Source organism: Oncorhynchus kisutch, linkage group LG13, assembly GCF_002021735.2.
Source record: "Oncorhynchus kisutch isolate 150728-3 linkage group LG13, Okis_V2, whole genome shotgun sequence".
NCBI classification, from domain to species: Eukaryota; Metazoa; Chordata; class Actinopteri; order Salmoniformes; family Salmonidae; genus Oncorhynchus; species Oncorhynchus kisutch.
Window position 1 is genome coordinate 28,836,307 of NC_034186.2, and position 14,396 is coordinate 28,850,702.

The following is a 14,396-nucleotide window of genomic DNA, read 5'->3' on the forward strand; positions in this document are numbered from 1 at the left end:
GTCCACCTGGCCCTGGCTCGTGTGTATATTTGGTGCAATATGCAAGTCTGGTGAGGCCACAGAGTGGACTGGTGTGTACTGGTGTTGGCACTAAGATGCACAGATGCTGTTAATGGGATTTCTACCCTGGCCCCAGAGAGTCACAGGCCCTGAAGGCACAGCAACCAGGACATGTTAGGCTGTGTACCACATCTGAGAATTCTCTCTACAGAGTCCATTGAATTTATAACATAAATAACAAAACAAAGCTGATTCCATTCTATTAAAAATAGTTAGATGATGTTAAATAGACCAATAAGCAGTAAACTGTTTGAAAAGCATCTTAAAGTGTTTATACCAACTGAAAATGAGACTATTTGAGGGTAAAATACTTCACCGAGGGGATTTGGCTGTGAAGAATATTGACAGAGGTGAATTACATGGGCTCACAGAAAGCTGCCACTTAAACTGGGATAACAATTGTCCACAAGTAAACATTTTGCTTTTAAGCACATGTGAAGAATGCCCTGGATTAGGGGGAAGAAGATTCCATTAGGTGCCCAAGTCTCTTTGAGCTCCAGAGAGAAATAGGTTTAAGTGCCTTCCCATCTCCAGTAAAAAGCCTCAGTGATGGTGTGATGGAGGAGATATCAGGCGAGAGCTGTGATTACCCTGCTCCCAATGTGACATTGTCAGAAATCCAGGGTGTGTGGGAAGAAATGAACTATAAAAGCACACATTACAAAACAAAGAGTGTTCCCTCAGTCCCTGCTCTTTGTTTGAGTGTATCCATCTAACACCCCTCTCTCACCGGCTCACTCCTCCTCTCTCTCTCTCTCTCTCTCTCTCTCTCCACTTCTCTCTTCATTCGCCTGTAATGCAACATCTCTCTCTCTCTACCTCTCTTTCCTCCGCCTCCTCTCTTGCTCGCTCTCTCCCTCCACCTCTCTCTCTCCACCTCTCTCTCTCCACCTCTCTCCCTCCACCTCTCTCTCTCCACCTCTCTCTCTCCACCTCTCTCTCTCCACCTCTCTCTCTCCACCTCTCTCTCTCCACCTCTCTCTCTCCCTCTCTCCTTGTTTGTCTGTAATGCAACAAGGGGCAGCTTGGGCACAGAGAACAAAGCACGATCGTACATACTGTAGAAGTACTCAACGGCAACCACAAAAAAAATTGCACTTGCAGCTGTTCATGCAATGCATGGGAGAATAATGCAATTTCCACAGCGATTCCAACCAAACACACACACACATACAAACACACACAAAAAAGCAAGTCCCACCAAAAAGAACAGGGAGCATTCTGGGGCATTATATATCCTAATGCACACAGGGGACCTTGGGATGAACTGAGTGAATCCATTTCACAAGGGATAAGATGGAGGAGAGTGGAGAAGAGTGGAGGTTAGGGGGAGGAGGAAGGTGGCACTGCCATGACCAGGCAGCCAGGCAGACTTATGGGAGAGCTGAGAGGGCTGATATGCCAAGGCAAAAGCATCTCTTATCAACCCATCTCTGTCCTGGAGAGAAGCATGTTAGACTACAGAGCACGCTTCTCTGACCACTTCAGCCCCCCACCCATTGCACCTCGTAGTGAGTAGTGGAGTGAGAGCATGACAAAGAGGGTTGTGCTCTTTCCTTAATCCATGCTCTAAAACACACACACACACACACACACACACACACACACACACACACACACACACACACACACACACACACACACACACACACACACACACACACAGAAGACAAGTGTTGTTTTTAACCCTGTGAAAGAATTTGCAATCGTGCCAAGCTAAACTGTTGAAACACAGCATTCATCTGCCCACTAAGTATCAGAAACATAGGTATGACTGCAATCTTTACGCTCAAAGTCATGATGGCAGTAGACTGGAGGACAGGTTTGACATCTTTAAGAATTGTGCAGTATAAATGTCACACTAATTAGTCTATGAAGCTATAAAATTGTACTTGATTTCCCATGCATAATTTGCCCAAAATAAAATTCTGTCTGCGATTTATTGCTGGAAATACGAGAAGGACATCCATTTCAACAGAAACAGATACACTTGGTAAATAGCCTGCTTCATTTCAAATGACTTAATTGAGTGCTTATTACAGTGTGTCAATGTATTTTCTCCTGGTGTGTCATTATTCATTAACCACACATTTTTGGGCATCACAGCTGCCTTTTGTAGAAAACTGCTTTTCATGGCTATTAATTGATTTGTGGCATGTTACTGCCTGCATGAATACCAGTCTGTTCAATTGGTCATTTAGAAGACATTTTAACCAAGGTCTCCTCAGTGCCTCACTCATTGTGCTAGTGAGAGACTGTGTCAGAGTATCTTTAGCATTCTGATTAATCTAGTGTCAGCAAAGTTTACTCAAGGATAATTGGCACAATAAATGTAAGTAAAATACACACTTGATTACTAATTTCAACCCAGTTACCTTATATTTAACTTGCAGAGGTCACAGAAAGAACTTGACAGTGTCTCTCCTCTAAGTCCATAGAGAGGAGTATTTTCCAAACAATTCATTTTTGGAGTTAATATTTGATCAAGGTTGTCAATCAAGATGAAGAAGTGTCCTAAGATGAAATGCCACAATAGAAGCCTTGGTCTCCAGACATTGATCTGTTTGGAATAGATACCTGAAGAAGCTCTCAGCAGGGGCAGTATCAGGGGAGATGAGACCCCTTCATGTCAACTTCAGAAAGAGTGGATATCAATAGGAAACTAATACAAGACCACTGAGATATATACAGATCCATCAGTAGGAAAACACACACAACCATGAATACACACTGATTAATTCAGTACACGTACATGCACACACAGGCAGGCAGAAAGTCAGGCATGCACCCACACACACTCGCATACGCCTAAGCCTGAATGTGAAGTAAAAGGCCATTTTCTTAACACAAGACAGAATCTGCCTCCATAACCACACTATTCATTATGCTTACATCACCTTTTGTCTCTGTAAAATCAATCAAAGTGTCTATAGAACTCCTTGGGCGAAAGTATTCCTCACACCGCCTGTCCTAGGGTTTCCCAATAAACTTTAATTACTAAACATCATGACAATTTTTCATTTGTTATTAACATTTTATCACCAAAGTTGCCAATTCTCTATTTAGTTTAGACTAAAAGGAGATTGATGTTAGTTCTTCATGACGTTTGCATCCATCCCTTCCATGTTATTCCTACACCATGCCTGTACTAGGGTTGAATATTTTCCTAGTATTTTACAAATGTTCCATCTTGAGAATAAATAACTTTTCTGCCAGGTAACCCAGGAATTTCCGGCCAAAACCAGAAGTGTCATTCAAAAGTATTATAAAGCATATAAATAGGCCTATGTTTGGAATTGACTCGAGCTTTGATAGTGTCACGACTTCCGCTGAAGTCGGCTCCTCTCCTTGTTCAGGCGGCGTTCTCCTCTCCTTGTTCAGGCGGCATTCTCCTCTCCTTGTTCGGGTCGACGTTCTCCTCTCCTTGTTCGGGTCGACGTTCTCCTCTCCTTGTTCGGGTCGACGTTCTCCTCTCCTTGTTCAGGTCGGCGTTCTCCTCTCCTTGTTCAGGTCGGCGTTCTCCTCTCCTTGTTCAGGTCGGCGTTCTCCTCTCCTTGTTCAGGTCGGCGTTCTCCTCTCCTTGTTCAGGTCGGCGTTCTCCTCTCCTTGTTCAGGTCGGCGTTCTCCTCTCCTTGTTCAGGTCGGCGTTCTCCTCTCCTTGTTCAGGTCGGCGTTCTCCTCTCCTTGTTCAGGTCGGCGTTCTCCTCTCCTTGTTCAGGTCGGCGTTCTCCTCTCCTTGTTCAGGCGGCGTTCTCCTCTCCTTGTTCAGGCGGCGTTCTCCTCTCCTTGTTCGGGTCGGCGTTCTCCTCTCCTTGTTCGGGTCGGCGTTCTCCTCTCCTTGTTCAGGCGGCGTTCTCCTCTCCTTGTTCAGGCGGCGTTCTCCTCTCCTTGTTCGGTCGGCGTTCTCCTCTCCTTGTTCGGGTCGGCGTTCTCCTCTCCTTGTTCGGTCGGCGTTCTCCTCTCCTTGTTCGGGCGGCGTTCTCCTCTCCTTGTTCAGGCGGCGTTCTCCTCTCCTTGTTCAGGCGGCGTTCTCCTCTCCTTGTTCAGGCGGCGTTCTCCTCTCCTTGTTCAGGCGGCGTTCTCCTTGTTCGGGTCGGCGTTCTCCTCTCCTTGTTCGGGTCGGCGTTCTCCTCTCCTTGTTCAGGCGGCGTTCTCCTCTCCTTGTTCGGGTCGGCGTTCTCCTCTCCTTGTTCAGGCGGCGTTCTCCTCTCCTTGTTCAGGCGGCGTTCTCCTCTCCTTGTTCGGGTCGGCGTTCTCCTCTCCTTGTTCAGGCGGCGTTCTCCTCTCCTTGTTCAGGCGGCGTTCTCCTCTCCTTGTTCAGGCGGCGTTCTCCTCTCCTTGTTCGGGTCGGCGTTCTCCTCTCCTTGTTCAGGCGGCGTTCTCCTCTCCTTGTTCGGGTCGGCGTTCTCCTCTCCTTGTTCGGGTCGGCGTTTTCCGCTCCTTGTTCGTTCGGCGATCGACGTCACTGGCTTTCTAGCCATCACCGCTCCATTTTTCATATGTCCATTTGTCTTGTCTTGTTCCATACACACCTGGTTTTCATTTCCCCAATCAATCTACTTGTATTTAACCCTCTGATTCCCATCATGTATTTGTGTGTAATTGTTTCATGTTATTGTGGTGTTTTATTTACGCGCTTTACTTTTGTTATGTTCTGTGTTTTGAGCGCGATTGATTTATGTAGTGCTCTCGTTTTTGGAACGAAAATAAAAGTGCGCCTGTTAACATTACTCTGTACTCCTGCACCTGACTTCGCCTCTAGTACACCCTTTGACGGATAGAAAATTCAAGCCTGATGCTACCTGAGCCTGATGAGCCATACATTAAATAAATTTTATGAGCCCAAGCCCAAAAAGACCAAATGATTGTGCCGTTATACAATACATACTGTAAATACTGTAAATACAGTTGAAGTCGGTAGTTTACATACACTTAGGTTGGAGTCATTAAAACTTGTTTTTCAACAACTCCACAACTTTCTTGTTAACAAACTATAGTTTTGGCAAGTCGGTTAGGACATCTACTTTGTGCATGACACAAGTGATTTTTCCAACAATTGTTTACAGACAGATTATTTCACTTAGAATTCACTGTATCACAATTACAGTGGGTCAGAAGTTTACATACACTAAGTTGACTGTGCTTTTAAACAGCTTGGAAAATTCCAGAAAAATATGTCATGGCTTTAGAAGCTTCTGATAGGCTAATTGACATCATTTGAGTCAATTGGAGGTGTACCTGAGGATGTATTTCAAGGTCTACCTTCAAACTCAGTGCCTCTTTGCTTGACATTATGTGAAAATCAAAAGAAATCAGCAAAGACCTCAGAAAAAAATTGTAGACCTCCACAAGTCTAGTTCATCCTTGGGAGCAATTTCCAAACACCTGAAAGTTAATCTGTACAAACAATAGTACGCAAGTATAAACACCATGGGACCACGCAGCTGTCATACCGCTAGACTACGGTTTGCAACTGCACATGGGGACAAAGATCATACTTTTTGGAGAAATGTCCTCTGATCTGATGAAACAAAAATAGAACTGTTTGGCCATAATGACCATTGTTACGTTTGGAGGAAAAAGGGGAGGCTTGCAAGCAGAAGAACACCATCCCAACCATGAAGCACGGGGGTGGCAGCATCATGTTGTGGGTGTGCTTTGCTGCAGGAGGGACTGGTGCACTTCACAAAATAGATGGCATCATGAAGATGGAAAATTTGGAATAGATATATTGAAGCAACATCTCAAGACATCAGTCAGGAAGTTAAAACTTGGTCGCAAAGGGGTCTTCCAAATGAACAGTGACCCCAAGCATACTTGTGGCAAAATGGTTTAAGGACAACAACGTCAAGGTATTGGAGTGGCCATCACAAAGCCCTGACCTCAATCCTATAGAAAATTTGTGGTCAGAACTGAAAAAGTGTGTGCGAGCAAGGAGACCTACAAACCTGACTCAGTTACACCAGCTCTGTCGGGAGAAAAGGGCCAAAATTCACCCAACTTATTGTGGGAAGCTTGTGGAAGGCTACCCGAAACGTTTGACCCAAGTTAAGCAATTTAAAGGCAATGCTACCAAATACAAATTGACTGTATGTAAACTTCTGACCCACTGGGAATGTGAGGAAAGAAATGAACGCCGAAAGAAATAATTCTTTCTACTATTATTCGGACATTGTGACACTCGTCGTTGGAATGAGGTGAGGACCAAAGCGCAGAGTGGTAAGTGTTCATCATATATTTATTAAACCGAGAACACTAAACAAAATAACAAAGGAGAAATGAAACTAAACAGTTCTGAAAGGTGACATACACATAACAGAAAATATTCACCACCCACTCAAAAGTGAAACCAGGCTACCTAAGTATGATTCTCAATCAGAGACAACTAACGACACCTGCCTCTGATTGAGAACCATACCAGGCCAAACGCAAAACACAACATAGAAAAAGGAACATAGACAACCCACCCAACTCACGCCCTGACCATACTAAAACAAAGACATAACAAAAGAACTAAGGTCAGAACGTTACAGACATTTCACATTCTTAAAATAAAGTGGTGATCGTAACTGACCAAAGACAGATAATTTTTTACTCAGATTAAATGTCAGGAATTGTGAAAAAGTGAGGTTAAATGTATTTGGCTAATGTATAGTATGTAATCTTCCGACTTCAACTGTATATATACAGTACAGTCAAAAGTTTGGATGCACCTACTGAATAAGGGCCATGACCAGCCTTTCAAAGCATTTCATGGCTACAGACGTGAGTGCTACGGGTCGGTAGTCATTTAAGCAGCTTACCTTAGTGTTCTTGTGCACAGTCGTCCAGAACAGCTGATGCTCTCATGCAGGTTTCAGTGTTACTTGCCTCCCAGCGGGCATAGAAGTAATTTAGCTCGTCAGGTAGGCTTGTGTCACTGGGGGTAGCTCTCGACTGTGCTTCCCTTTGTAGTCTGTAATAGTTTGCAAGCCCTGCCACATGGGACGAGCATTGGCGCCGGTGTAATACGATTCGATATTAGTCCTGTATTGACTCTTTGCCTGTTTGATGGTTTGTTGGATGGCATAGCGGGATTTCTTATAAGCTTCCGGGTTAGAGTCCCGCTCCTTGAAAGTGGCAGCTCTACCCTTTAGCTCAGTGCGGATGTTGCCTGTAATCCATGGCTTCTGGTTGGGGTATGTACAGTGGGGAGAACAAGTATTTGATACACTGCCGATTTTGCAGGTTTTCCTACTTACAAAGCATGTAGAGGTCTGTAATTTTTATCATAGGCACACTTCACCTGTGAGAGACGGAATCTAAAACAAAAATCCAGAAAATCACATTGTATGATTTTTAAGTAATTAATTTGCATTTTATTGCATGACATAAGTATTTAATACATCAGAAAAGCAGAACCTAATATTTGGTACAGAAACCTATGTTTGTAATTACAGAGATCATACATTTCCTTTAGTTCTTGACCAGGTTTGCACACACTGCAGCAGGGATTTTGGCCCACTCCTCCATACAGACCTTCTCCAGATCCTTCAGGTTTCGGGGCTGTCGCTGGGCAATACGGACTTTCAGCTCCCACCAAAGATTTTCTATTGGGTTCAGGTCTGGAGACTGGCTAGGCCACTCCAGGACCTTGAGATGCTTCTTACGGAGCCACTTCTTAGTTGCCCAGGCTGTGTGTTTTGGGTCGTTGTCATGCTGGAAGACCCAGCCACGACCCATCTTCAATGCTCTTACTGGGAAGGAGGTTGTTGGCCAAGATCTCGCGATACATGGCCCCATCCATCGTCCCCTCAATACGGTGCAGTCATCCTCACCAAGCTGCTTGCCTATTGTCCTGTAGCCCATCCAAGCCTTGTGCAGGTCTACAATTTGATCCCTAATGTCCTTACACAGCTCTTTGGTCTTGGCCATTGTGGAGAGGTTGGAGTCTGTTTGATTGAGTGTGTGGACAGGTGTCTTTTATACAGGTAACGAGTTCAAACAGGTGTAGTTGATACAGGTAATGAGTGGAGAACAGGAGGGCTTCTTAAAGAAAAACTAACAGGTCTGTGAGAGCCGGAATTCTTACTGGTTGGTAGGTGATCGGCAGTGTATCAAATACTTGTTCTCCCCACTGTATGTACAGTCACTGCAGGGAGGACGTCAACAATGCACTTATTTATGAAGTCGGTGACTGATGTGGTGTACTCCTCAATGCCAATCGGAAGAATACCTGAACATATTCCAGTCTGTTCTAGCAAAACAGTCCTGTAGCTTAGCATTTGCTTCATCTGACCACTTTTTTATTGACCGAGTCACTGGTGTTTCCTGCTTAAATTTTTGCTTGTAAGCAGGAATCAGGAGGATAGAATTATAGTCAGATTTACCAAATGGAGGGCGAGGGAGATCTTTGTACGCGTCTCTGTGTGTGGAGTAAAGGTAGTCTTATAATTGCACAAGGCGAGACCCAGATGCAGAAAAGGGGAGGCTGATGGTTTGAGTCTTTGATATTTATTATTATCCAAAACGGTAGGCAAGAGAGTGATCATGGAAAGGTAAAAGGTCCAAACCAGTTCAGAGTCCAGGAGGTACAGAGTGGCAGGCAAGCTTGAGGTCAAGTCAGGCAGAATGGTCAGGCAGGTGGCTACAGAGTCCAGAAACAGGCAAGGGTCAAAACCGGGAGGGCTAGCAAAAAGAGAATCGAAAAAGCAGGAGCACGGGAAAAACACGCTGGTTGACTTGAACATACACAACGAACTGGGATAAATACACCTGGGAAAATCAGCAACACTTGGAGGGGGTTGAGACAATCACAAGGACAGGTGAAACAGAGGGCTAATCTGTAATAATAATCCATCTTCCCATCAATTTTAACCATCTTCCCTGTCCCTGCTGAAGAAAAGCAGGCCCAAACCATGATGCTGCCACCACCATGTTTGACAGTGGGGATGGTGTGTGTTCAGGGTGATGAGCTGTGTTGCTTTTACGCCAAACATAACGTTTTGCATTGTTGCCAAAAAGTTCAATTTTGGTTTCATCTGACCAGAGCACCTTCTTCCACATGTTTGGTGTGTCTCCCAGGTGGCTTGTGGCAAACTTTAAACAACACTTTTTATGGATATCTTTAAGAAATGGCTTTCTTCTTGCCACTCTTCCATAAAGGCCAGATTTGTGCAATATACGACTGATTGTTGTCCTATGGACAGAGTCTCCCACCTCAGCTGTAGATCTCTGCAGTTCATCCAGAGTGATCATGGGCCTCTTGGCTGCATCTTTGATCAGTCTTCTCCTTGTATGAGCTGAAAGTTTAGAGGGACGGCCAGGTCTTGGTAGATTTGCAGTGGTCTGATACTCCTTCCATTTCAATAGTATCATTTGCACAGTGCTGCTTGGGATGTTTAAAGCTTGGGAAATCTTTTTGTATCCAAATCCGGCTTTAAACTTCTTCACAACAGTATCTCGGACCTGCCTGGTGTATTCCTTGTTCTTCATGATGCTCTCTGCGCTTTTAACGGACCTCTGAGACTATCACAGTGCAGGTGCATTTATACGGAGACTTGATTACACACAGGTGGATTGTATTTATCATCATTAGTCATTTAGGTCAACATTGGATCATTCAGAGATCCTCACTGAACTTCTGGAGAGAGTTTGCTGCACTGAAAGTAAGGGGGCTGAATAATTTTGCACGCCCAATTTTTCAGTTTTTGATTTGTTAAAAAAGTTTGAAATATCCAATAAATGTCGTTCCACTTCATGATTGTGTCCCACTTGTTGTTGATTCTTCACAAAAAATACAGTTTTATATCTTTGTGTTTGAAGCCTGAAATGTGGCAAAAGGTCGCAAAGCTCAAGGGGGCCGAATACTTTCGCAAGGCAGTGTATATATATATATATTTATATATATTTATATTTAGTAACTCAGTCCTGCTTTAAACCTACTCTGGAAAGTTGTAATAGTAGAATGCACAAGGTGACATTTCATGTTAGTCATTGCATACCTTTAGATAGCTATTTATATTTTTTAGCTCATAGATATTGTTGTAATTTTTTTTGTCACTCAAATATCACATGAATATACATTAGACATGGCAAAATGTATAGAATTGCAAGAAAATGTGGTTTAAAACTGCAACATTTTCTTTACACCCCATGACAAAATGTGTAGAATTGCAGGAAATAAGCTTTAAACCTGCAAAATTCGCAAGATTTCACCAATGGCAGAAGGGGGGCCCCTACTGAAAAAGTCTGAGAACCCCTGGTCTAGGACATTTAAACTCAGCAAAAAAGAAATATCCCTTTTTCAGGACCCTGTCTTTCAACGATAATTCATAAAAATCCAAATAACTTCACAGATCTTCATTGTGAAGGGTTTAAACACTGTTTCCCATGCTTGTTCAATGACCCTTAAACAATAAATGAACATGCACCTGTGGAACGGTCGTTAAGACACTAACAGCTGACAGACAGTAGGCAATTAAGGTCACTGTTATGAAAACGTAGGACACTAAAGAGGCCTTTCTACGGACTCTGAAAAACACCAAAAGAAAGATGCCCAGGGTCCCTGCTCATCTGCGTAAATGTGCCTTAGGCATGCTGCAAGGAGGCATGAGGACTGCAGATGTGGCCAGGGCAATACATTGCAATATCCGTACTGTGAGATGCCTAAGACAGAGCTGCAGGGAGACAGGATGGACAGCTGATCGTCCTCACAGTGGCAGACCACGTGTAACAACACCTGCACAGGATCGGTACATCCAAAGTTCACACCTGCAGGTGTGGTACAGGATGGCAACAACAACTGCCCGAGTTACACCAGGAACGCACAATCCCTCCATCAGTGCTCAGACTGTCCACAATAGGCTGAGAGAGGCTGGACTGAGGGCTTGTAGGCCTGTTGTAAGGAAGGTCCTCACCAGACATCACCGGCAACAACGTCAACTATGGGCACAAACCCACCGTCGCTGGACCAGACTGGACTAGCAAAAAGTGCTTTTCACTGACGAGTCGCGTTATGTCTCAACAGGGGTGATGGTCGGATTCGCGTTTATCGTCGAAGGAATGAGCGTTACACTGAGGCCTGTACTCTGGAGCAGGATCGATTTGGAGGTGGAGGGTCGGTCATGGTCTGGGGCGGTGTGTCACAGCATCATCGGACTGAGTTTGTTGTCATTGTAGGAAATCTCAACGCTGTGCGTTACAGGGAAGACATCCTCCTCCCTCATGTGGTACCCTTCCTGCAGGCTCATCCTGACATGACCCTCCAGCATGACAATGCCACCAGCCATACTGCTCATTCTGTGCGTGATTTCCTGCAAGACAGGAATGTCAGTGTTCTGCTATGGCCAGCGAAGATCCCGGATCTTAATCCCATTGAGCACGTCTGGGACCTGTTGGATCGGAGGGTGAGGGCTAGGGCCATTCCCCCCCAGAAATGTCTGGGACCTTGCAGGTGCCTTGGTGGAAGAGAGGGATATCATCTCACAGCAAGAACTGGCAAATCTGGTGCAGTCCATGAGGAGGAGATGCACTGCAGTACTTAATGCAGCTGGTGGCCACACCAGATACTGACTGTTACTTTTGATTTTGACCCCCCCCCTTTGTTCAGGGACACAATATTCCATTTCTGTTAGTCATATGTCTGTGGAACTTGTTCAGTTTATGTCTCAGTTGTTGAATCTTGTTATGTTCATACAAATATTTACACATGTTAGGTTTGCTGAAAATAAACGCAGTTGACAGTGAGAGGATATTTATTTTTTTGCTGAGTTTATATATAGGGCTATATATCAATATAGAACAGGATTATCTATTGTCACGCCCTGACCTGAGTATTCTTTGTTTTCTTTATTGTTTTGGTTAGGTCAGGGTGTGACATGGGTGATGTATGTGTTTTTGTACTGTCTAGGGGTTTTGTAGGTTTTTGGGGTCGTTTACTATCTAGGTGTTTATGTATGTCTATGGTTGCCTAGTTTGGTTCTCAATTAGAGGCAGCTGTTTATCCTTGTCTCTAATTGGGAACCATATTTAGGCAGCCATCTGCTTTGGGTATTTCGTGGGTTATTGTCTATGTCTATTTGCCTGTGTCTGCACTAGTATTATTATAGCTTCACGTTCGGTTTGTTGTTTTTGTATAGTTTGTTAAGTGTTCTTCGTCTTTATTAAAAAGTATGTATTCTAATCACGCTGCACTTTGGTCTCCTCCATACGACGAACGTGACAGAATAACCCACCTTAAAAGGACCAAGCAGCGTGATTGGGAGAAACAGCGCTTAATGTAGAAATGGACCCTGGAGAAGGACGAATGGGTAACAAACTGGGAGGAGATTGAGAGTTGGTCGATCGATCCAGGGAGAGTGCCAGAGCCTGCATGGGATTATTTGGAACAGTGCGAGGAGGGATACAGGAGAATGGAGGAACGGTGAAGATATAAGGGTACACGGCTAGCACAGAAGCCCGAGAGGCATCCCCAAGAAATATTTTGGGGAGGCACACGAGGAGATTGGCTAAGTCAGGTAGGAGACCTGAGCCAACTCTCGTGCTTACCATGAGGAGCGTGTAACTGGTCAGGCACCGTGTTATGCAGAGATGCGCATGGTGTCTCCAGTGCGCATTTCTAGCCCGGTGCGCTATATTCCAGCTCCTCGCATTGGCCGGGCTAGCATGAGCATCCAGCCAGGACGGTTTGTGTCAGCTTTACACTCCAGACCTCCATTACGCCTCCACAGCCCAGTACGTCCTGTGCCTGCTCCCCGCACTCGCCCTGAGGTGCGTGTCCCCAGTCCAGTACCACCAGTGCCAACACCATGTACCGGCCCACCAGTGCGCCTCCAGGATCCAGTACTCCCTGCTCCTCGCATTCGCCCTGAGGTGCGTGTCCCCAGCCCGGTACCTCCAGTGCCGGCACCACGCACCAGGCCTATAGTGTGCCTCGGCAGTCCAGTACGCCCTGTTCCTCCTCCCCGCACTCGCTCTGAGGTGCGTGTCCTCGGCCCAGTACCACCAGTGCCGGCACCACGCACTGGAACCTCCTACGTCGGTTCACAGTCCGGAGCCTCTACCACGACGGGTAAATTACATGTTTATTCGGTCTTTATATTACTGTAGGCAATGCTGCAGCAAATGTAGGTCACTTGAAACAAAGAAAAAAACTTGAGATGAGATGATAGGTCTACATACATTGTGAACTGTGCTCCATACTGAGATGAGCTGTCTGTCCACACCCTGAGCATTGATGATTCATCATGCAGAGGCTGGAGAGAAACCATATTTAGACATTGCATATAATTTATCAGTTCCATTTCATGTCATGCTGTTCATATACATAATTTATTATAATTTACCGTTTTTTAGCAGATATTTATCCCGGAAAAAGGGAGTGGTACCTGTACCCCCACTCATTGACTCGGTACCGGTACCCCCTCTATATATAGCTTCGTTATTGTTATTTTATTGTGTTACTTTTTTACTTTAGTTTATTTAGTAAAGAATTTCTTAACTCTTATCTTTCTTAACTGCATTGTTGGTTAAGGGCTTGTAAGTAAGCATTTCACATTTCAAGGTCTCTAACTGTATTCGATGCATGTGACAGATACAATTTGATTTGGTTTTATGGTTATGGGCGGTAAATCCCATTAAACTTGGTAACTGGGTTCCCGCCATTCAACCTTAGCCTGTACTCTCCCTTTCATTCCCAGCCCTGTAAATCAGGCCAGGGTAGCTCTTCTCAGGCAATGCATACCTTTAGAGCACGGGTGTCAAACTCATTCCATGGAGGGCCGAGTGTCTGTGGGTTTTTGGTTTTTCCTTTCAATTAAGACCTAGACAACCAGGTGAGGAGAGTTCCTTATTAATCAGTGCCCTTAATTAATCAATGGTGTACAATGGTGTACTTCAGCTCTCCATGGAATGAGTTTGGCACATGATTTAGAGGTACAGTGGCTATGTCTCTCATCACTCATGTCTGTTTAACGTAAAAACTGTAGTCAACTATGAACTTCAACTTAGTTCACAACAGTGAAAATGGAGATATACAATGCATGTATCCAAAATGGGTGGAGGGCCTTTCAGCTGCTCATCAGTGATGCAAAGCCCAACTCAGCAGAGTTGACTGTGAGCAGCTTAAAGAGAAATACTACTGGCGACAGCAACGCAATGCCAAGTTATTTTCGGAGTTGCTTTTTAGGGACCCCCATAAAGATTCAATTTACAGCCAAATTCACAAGGAGGTCAGTGCTGAGCCTGTATCCATTATTCATTGTCAGCCGACACATTTTTCAGTAATTGTTCATAACCAATGTGTCAGCAGTGGCGAGAGAACACTTTTTGCAGTCACTTAAGAGCCATTGCATGTT

At 44.7% G+C, this 14,396-nt stretch overlaps 1 protein-coding gene across 1 annotated transcript in view; it reads right to left on the minus strand.

Annotated features, from left to right (window-relative positions):
* The window catches only part of LOC109902987 (uncharacterized), a 97,214-nt gene that overhangs the window by 33,458 nt on the left and 49,360 nt on the right, over positions 1–14,396 (minus strand). The window lies entirely within an intron of this gene.